The sequence below is a fragment of the Pituophis catenifer genome, unplaced genomic scaffold (genome assembly GCF_029215685.1).
Source record: "Pituophis catenifer annectens isolate HBS135680 unplaced genomic scaffold, rPitCat1.0.hap2 SCAF_11, whole genome shotgun sequence".
Taxonomy (NCBI): domain Eukaryota; kingdom Metazoa; phylum Chordata; class Lepidosauria; order Squamata; family Colubridae; genus Pituophis; species Pituophis catenifer.
In genome coordinates this window covers 17,594,946-17,603,548 of record NW_027256891.1, presented here as the reverse complement: position 1 = coordinate 17,603,548, position 8,603 = coordinate 17,594,946, and positions in this window count along the sequence as shown.

The window sequence follows — 8,603 nt, the reverse complement described above, 5'->3', positions numbered from 1 at the left end:
TCGGTGATTAAACTTCATCTGCCTTCTGTGTTTGCAAAGCAAGGACATATTTTCTCTGTCTTCATGGCATTTTCATCCCGTTTTTTTTTTTTAAATCTCTTGCAAATATATATATTTGCTTTTTATATATTAATCTTTCCCCTGGCTCAAGCTGATGAAGGGAGGAGAACTTGTGGCTCAGAAGGTTAATTCAACTGCCTAACATGCAGGAAGCCCAAGTTCGAATCCGAGTAAGGGTATGGCTAGCTGATGAGAGCTAAAAAGCTTGAAATAGATCTATACTAGTCTCCCTTTATTTCATAACTAACCAATTTTGGTTTAGGTTTAGTCGAACGAACCCATTTCATATCTTAAGTAGCGAGGTAATCAGAATGGCTTTTTATTTCAGCTATTCTCAACTGGATGCCTTCCAAGTAGCTGGATCAAGTTTCCAAAATATTCAGCCACAGCTGTGTTGACTGGCCAAGTCTGGGAACTGATCAATACACCTGCAGGATATCCAATTAAGGGACATTGTGCTATTTCCTTCCCCTCTCCCCATTGGCACTTCCTTCTACCAATTGCATCTGTAAGTTTTCACCAGCAATTTTTTTGGGCATAGTTATTTTTTTAAATTTTTATTTCTCATAAACATATTTAAGTGTACAGTCTCTTATCCATCATTAATCATTGATCATTCATCTTATCCGTTAACTTTCATTTTTATTTCATCAGGGCTGCTCTTTTACCAGCAATTCTACTCTCTTCTCGGAAGCTTCTAAATCCTTACGTGGCCACGTCATTGGATCACCTTCTACTTCAGGGGTGTCAAACTCAAGGCCCGCAAGGTGCTTAGATCTGGCTCACGGGACTGCCCTGAAAACAGTGAAGGACTAGTCAGGGGTACCTTTGCCAGTGAAAACGGAGCTTGGGAGAGCCGCGCACAGCCCTCACGGGCTCCGTTTTCACTGGCAGGAGGTTGTCGCAGTCGGAAACGGAGCTCGGGAGCCTGTTTTCGCTGGCAGAGCACTTGGGCCACCACAGGCGCCCCAAACATGAGTGACATCGAGCTGGCCACACCAGTAGTGGGTTTCAAATCCCGGCGCTACCAGTTCGCTATTGGGAGCACATGGGTGTGCATCCTTGCTTTGCGAGCGTGTGGCGGTTCTGTGTATGCACAGACTGTTTTTCATGATGTCTGGGCGGGTGGGCGGAGCCTCCCACCGCTACCGCTACCAGTTCGTACGAACCATTGTGAACTGGTAGCAATCCACCACGGGGCCTCATCCATCCTGGCCATGCCCCCTCCACCCTACCCCCTCGAGGTCAAACACAACCCTGATGTGGCCCTCAGTGAAATCGAATTTGACACCCCTGTTCTAGTTCTTCTTCTGCCTCCTGCCTCTGATCCAGTGGTGGGTTTCAAAAAATTTTACTACCGGTTCTGTGGGTGTGGCCTGGTGGCCGTGGCATGGCTTGGTGGGCATGGCTTGGCTTGGTGGGCGGGGCAGGGGAAGGATACTGTAAAATCTCCATTCCCTCCCCACTCCAGGGGAAGGTTACTGCAAAACCCCCATTTCCTCCCCATCAGCTGGGATTTCGGAGGCAGAGAATAGATGGGGGTGGGGCCAGTCAGAATTTTTACTACTGGTTCTCCAAACTACTCAAAATTTCTGCTACCGGTTCTCCAGAACTGGTCAGAATCTGCTGAAACCCACCTCTGCTCTGATCTTAGTCCTGTTTTAGGAGTGCTAAATCCTAAATCCTAAGGAGTGCTGTACGTCAATCATTCATGTTAGAAATTGGATATGCTAATTATGTTTCTTCCTTTGGAATGTCTATAGTATAAATATGGCTTAAACATGAGCTCCAGGATCTCTCCTGCAGTATATTCTATCCTGCACCTGTTTTGGAAAATTATTCATCTAACGGAAGTATATTATGGAGAATATAATGAAGAGTCGTGGTCCTTTTCATATGTCTCCCCTAGTCCTTCTTTTCTCTAGTTTGGCCATACCCAAATCCAGTCAACATCCATCCAAGGGAATGCAACTTAGCTCTTTCCTCTGAGATCATCGTATTTGGCCAATTGTACGTGACTGGGAAAAAAATACACACTTAAGCAAGGTGACCTTTGTTTGTTTTTATGCCTTTGAGTCAACGGTGACGCCTGACAACTGTTCGGACAGGTCCCTGCAGTTCTCAGGACAAGTTGCTTCAGAGGTAGCTTGCCATTGCCTCCTTCTTAGGTTGGGAAGAACATGATTGGCCCCAAATCACCCAGTTGGCTTTATGCCCGAGCGGGATTTCATTTAACCTCCCCATTTCCTGGTTTCTAGCCTTGAACCTTAACACTATATCAAACTGACTCTCTACGCAAGGTTAGGTGTGTTTAAAGCGGGGATAAAAGACAACCAGGAAATGAGAGAGAACACTAGACTAAAGGTTACAAAAGTATTTTGAAAAAACAACAATTGCGAGCTATTTAAATATTGTAGCTTTATTCCTACGAAGGATATGCAACACCGCAGCTCCTGTTTCATTGCAATGGTGAGGCACACTTATGAGAATCCACAATGATGATGTCACTATCAGGAAGTCCATCTCAATATAGAAGGATGAGCTCAATCTATTTCAGTAATCTCACAAGCATCAGTTTGAGTGCTGCATTCACAAGTGAGGGGAAGAGCTTTTTTGGGGAGATGGCATGCGCGCTCTTGCAATAGTTTGGGGCTGCAGCTCTCAAAAATTCTCAGCCAACCTGGTTTTTTAGAGGGCCTTAGATACGTAATTCCTAAACACCTGAAGAACATCAGCTTGCAAAAGATCGGTGCTGTGGCCTGAAGTTAGGAGATGCACATCAACCAAGGAAGGCATTCATGCTCAAATCAACCTCCATCTTACAGCTACTGCAATGGACAAAATGAGATAGAAGTCTAGTCAAAGCTCTGGAGGAGAACATATTGAGGCAATTACCGTATTTTTCGGAGTATAAGATGCACCGGAGTATAAAATGCACCTTAGTTTTTGGAGAGGAAAATAAGAAAAAAGCTGATTGGCGGGTGGATCAGCCTCCCGGAATACTCCCAATCAGCTGTTCCCAGAGGTGAATTTTAGCAACAGGTTCATTGGTTGTGAGCTCTGTGCCTTGCTTTTTTTTTTAGCCTCTGAAACTTCTGAAACTCTGTTTCAGGAAAACTTTTTTTTCTGCCTCTGAAAGCCTCAGAAAAAGAGCTTCAGCTTTTTTTTTTCCTGAAGCTCTGTTTAGGAGGCTTTTTTTCTGAAGCTCTGTTTGGAGGCTTTTTTTTTTTCCTGAAGCTTCGTTTCTGAGGCTTTTTTCAGCCTCTGAAAACCCCGTTTGAGAAGCTGGGCAGGGCTACATTTGGAGTATAAGACGCACCCAGATTCTCACCCTTTTTTGTGGGGGGGAAAGTTGCATCTTATACTCCGAAAAATACGGTAGTCCATTTTCTGGGTTATTCATTGAAGCAGAAACTGGATTTGCAAGACACGTTAAACAAAATGGCCATCATCCCTTTTTAAAACAGATTTAACAGAGTTGGAATGGACCTCATAGGTCATCTAGTCCAACCTCCTCCCTTCCAAGCAGGAGACCCTACACCATTTCTGACAGATGACAGTCCAGCCTCTTCTTGAAAGCTTCCAGTGATGAAGCTCCCACAACTTCTGAAGGCAACTTCTGTTCCATTGGTTGTTCCTTGTTCAAACTAAGCTGTAGGAGAAGAGCAGGTGGAACCAGTGGGCGGGGTCAAGAAAGGAACCAGCCTAGAATTGTTACGTTCCCACAAGCAGCACGAGTCCAACCCCTCTTGAATTCTGCTAACCTTAGGGCCAATTTAGAGCTGATTAGATTCTTGTCATGAGCAATAAAGCATCTTAACTGGAATCTGATGTGTGGTCTCAATTCTCAATTCTTTACTGCCTGATATAATCAAAGTTAATATGAGCAAATGCACAACCAGAGGCTCGTGCCTTGCCAAAATTGGCTAATGGGAAAATTGTGGGTTAAAAAAAATAAATAAATGAGAGGTGATAGCTTCCCCTTTGATCTTAAGATCTCTCATCCCAGAGCCTTGGTCGGTTCATATTAGATCACCCTACAGCTTTGATCCAAGTTTGCTACAGAGATATTGGCTTCCCTTTCAAACTCGGCTTCATTGACTACTTTTTTTAAAAAAGGAAGGGTGGAAGAAACAATTTCTATGAAAGTGCAGGAGAATAAATGGAAAAAGTGCAGAAGGCATTTGAATTTTTTGCATTAAGTAAAGGTTCCCCTCGCACATATGTGCTAGTCGTTCCTGACTCTAGGGGGCGGTGCTCATCTCTGTTTCAAAGCCGAAGAGCCAGCGCTGTCTGAAGATGTCTCCGTGGTCATGTGGCCGGCATGACTCAACGCCAAAGGTGCATGGAACGCTGTTACCTTCCCACCAAAGGTGGTCCCTATTTTTCTACTTGCCTTTTTCACGTGCTTTCGAACTGCTAGGTTGGCAGAAGCTGGGACAAGTAACGGGAGCTCATCCCGTTACGCGGCACTAGGGATTCGAACCGCTGAACTGCCGACCTTTCCGATCGATAAGCTCAGCATCTTAGCCACTGAGCCACCGCATGCTCTTTTTGCATTAGGTGGGGTATTTAATCTGCAAGCCTTAAAAAGAGGGGGACGTTTCGGTGTATCCATTCCTTACCCAGAAGAAAATACCGGAAAAGTATTTGCAGTCCAAAGTACAGGAAGTCCTCAAGTTACAACAACTCATTTAGTGACCGTTTGAAGGTACAACGGCACTGCAAAAAGTGGCTTATGACTCTTTTTCATACTTATGACCGTTGCAGCATTACCCATAGTCACGTGATTTATATTCGGATGTTCGACAACTGATTCACATTTATGATCGCCAGTGTCCTCTTTTATGACTTTCTAACAAGCCAAGTCAATGAGAAAACCCGATTCGCTTAACAACCATGTTACTAATTTAAGAACGGCAGTGATTCACTTAACAAATGTGGCGAGAAAAGTCGTAAAATGAGGCAAAACTCACTTAGGAAATTTCTCACTTAACAACATAAATTTGGGGCTCAATTGTGGTCGTAAGTCGAGAACTACCTGTATGTACTGTTCATGTCCAGGACAGACTTACCTTCACAGCTAAATCAAAGCTTCAAAGTTTATCTGTGTTTGAGCCAGAGGTGGTATTCAGCAGGTTCTGACCAGTTCTGGAGAACCTATAGTGGAAATTTTGAGTAGTTCGGAGTACCGGCAAATGCCACCTCTAGCTGGCCCTGCCCCCATCTATTCTCTGCCTCCCGAGTCCCAGCTGATTGGGAGGACATGGGGATTTTGCAGTAACCTTCCCCTGGGAGTGGGGAGGGAATGGAGATTTTACAGTGTCCTTCCCCTGCCACGCCCACCAAGCCATGCCATGCCCAAGCCACACCCATAGAACCAGTAGTAAAAAAAATTGGAATCCCACCACTGATTTGAGCTGAAACATACTCTGATCCAACCAATCAAAGGGCTCTCCGTCCAAAATGTATTTGCATTTCACATTTTATTAAAGGTTTATTTCGGTACAGTAGTCGATTATTTCATAGTTACTTCGAGAGTTGATAACGCAATCGTAGTTCACGGTTTACAAAAAATGACAGTGCATGCAGTACTATTGTTTGCAATATCTGACTCTTATTATAGACGGTGTGGAATAATATTCGGCATACCCGATAGCATCCGGGAATCAGAATGACAGCATTTGATAAAACAACATGTAACATCGCGACATCAAACTCACACCTGCCCAACACGCTATCGATTTCAAATGCAAGTTTTAATTTTTGAATCGAGGGTATCCAGGAGTGGGCTGCTGGGGGTTCGCAGGGGTTCGGGAGAACCTTTAGCTGAGATTCTGTGCAGTTTGGAGAACCTCCAAATCCCACTCCTGGATGGCCCCGCCCACACCGCCCCTCCCCTCCCAGGAGTCTCCACATGGCCCGTTTTGGATGCAGGTAAATGCAGGGCGCATGTGGAGGCTCAGGGAGGGCGAAAAATGGGCCTACCGGAAGTTCGGGAAGGCCCCGTTTCCGGCCTCTAGATGGCCTGCGGATTCTAGGGAGGCTGTTTTTGCCCTCCCGGAGGCTCAAGAAAAGCCTCCGGAGCCTGGGGAGGACAAAAATGCCCCTCCCCCCTTCCATGGTGCAGGAGGCCGACTAGGCCACACCCAGCATGGCCACGCCCACCCAGCAACCGAGTAGAGAACCCTTTGCTAAAATTTTTGAATCCCACCCCTGAGGTTATCCCTTTTTGTGTTCTGCTTCACAGTTGACCTTCCTTAATATCGCATCGTATTATCAATTCTGCCACCCAGTGGTAGGTGTTTTGTCTGTCGCTAAGCTTCTTTTCACGGATATACCGGTAATCAGATGCTAACCAAAGCCACCCTGAGCTGAGATTCTATATTTAAAAGCATGACCTAAGCCGTTTAAAATACTTTTGTCAACAGGTGGGCATATAACCACTGATATCTTTTTGCTGTTCCAGCAGCTGCATTGCAAGGCCTTATGTTCCATCCAGCTTAAAAAACAAAAACAAAATAAGTTTTCCTGTTTTTCTTATAAACGGAGAGAAATATAGCATGAAATAATAGTACACAATTGCATGGAGTGGTGTTGTGTATGGTACAAAAAATATGGAATTCTCACACGTGTTTAGCTGGGCAATGTATTTTATTTCAGGAATAAGTTTTTCATGGCCCCTGATTATGATTAATCTTCCTTGGCTAGTTTAATAAGAGTCTTTTAATGAAGCCTTTTTTTTTTTTTTTTTTTTGCAGAGGGAAATATGTCTGTAAACATTAAGGTTTCCGAACACTTCAGATTCAATACCTTTTTTTTTTATAAATGCTACCTTATGCCTAAATAGGTTTCCTAACTCTACCTGAATATCAAAAACAGAAGGTTCATGCATATAAAAACAGATGCTTTAATTAGGAATAGTAAATTTGTGGTCTGTTCTGAATGAGGTTTTGGCTAGACCAGAACAATCTGATTTCAATTCTAAACTTGGCTGCAAATTCTAAGTGTGGTAATTCTGGATACTTAGAGGGTGGATGGGTTGAGACACGCTGGATTCGGAAAATTGTATAAGGAACTCTTTCCCCAAACTGGCTATTTTTCTATATATGGGGAAGAGTTTTGTTTTTCCTTCCATAAATAACAGGAACCAATCCATCATATAATCTTCAAACCTCCCATCTAAAGGGAGGGGAAAAAAAACACCTTATTTTGCAATTTTGCTTAACTCCTCGACACACCTTCAGAATAGCTTCCTTTTTTTGAAAAGGAATAGATTTGTTTTTAAAGACATACTTTATTTGCAGAGCCCTCACATTCTTCCAAACATCTCTTCTACCCAAAGAAACGGCAGCAAAAAAAAGAGGGAAATCTGTCATTTCAAAGAGGTAGTTCAGGATGATTTTTTTAAATTGCTGCACTTGTCTTATTTCCTAAATCCCTAAATGCAGGCTGCTTCGTTTAAGGGGAAAAAAGGAGAAGGGAAGGGAAGGGAAGGGAAGGGAAGGGAAGGGAAGGGAAGGGAAGGGAAGGGAAGGGAGGGGAGGGGAGATGAAAGGAAAGAGGGAGAGAAGAGAAGAGAAGAGAAGAGAAGAGAAGAGAAGAGAAGAGAAGAGAAGAGAAGAGAAGAGAAGAGAAGAGAAGGAGAAAAGAGGGAGAGGAGAGGAAAGGAGAGGAAAGGAGAGGAGAGGGAGGAAAGAGGGAGAGGAGAGGAAAGAGGGAGAGGGAGAGGGAGGGAGGGAAAAAACCACCAGTCATGAAAAATCACTACGGGAAGTTCCTGGCCACAATGGACTCCCTGTAGGAAATGATGCATTAAAAAGAAAGGGAGAATCAGAGAAAATAAATTGTGCCTCTAGTCTTAAAATTGCCTGGTCCCAAAACCTGATCTGGACGCCTGGTTTAATCCCAGAGAACGGCAGTCGGAAAAGGCAGTGGTGGAAAATCTCTCCTTGAGGTAGGTGATCATTCCTTGCTGGCTCAGCTGTTGGTTGGGCTCAGCTGTCTTCAGAAAGCCAACCGGAGAGGGTGAAACTCAACCCGAGGAATTGGCTCGGCTAGTATCTGCTAGGTTGGCTTTATGCTCCGTTGCTGAAAGACCGACTCCTGTTCAACATGAAATGGAGGAAGGCAAGAGTGTCTGAACGTTGCCCTGAAGTCGGGTTTATTTCAGGTTAGAGGTCTCCATCCCAGGAACGGACGAATGCCTCGGTTGCAGACAATACGCAGGCAGTGAGGATTTAACGGATGTACAGATTCAAACCGGGCTATTTAAAAGGCCAATCCAGAATGGACTATTGTTTCTAAAGACGCTCCTTTTTCTTTCCTTCCTATTCGCAGTCGAGAACGTGCAAAAAAGTAAAGATGGACATGGTCCAGGGATGAAATGCTCCCGGTTCGGACCGGATCGCCCGATCCGGTAGTGATGGAGACGGGCGGTTCGGAGAACCGGTAGCAAAAATCCCTGCCCACCTCCCCATGCCCAGCTGAGCCACGCGATCATCAAGAGCCTTTTTTTCTTTTAAAAGCCTCTGACGATCCAA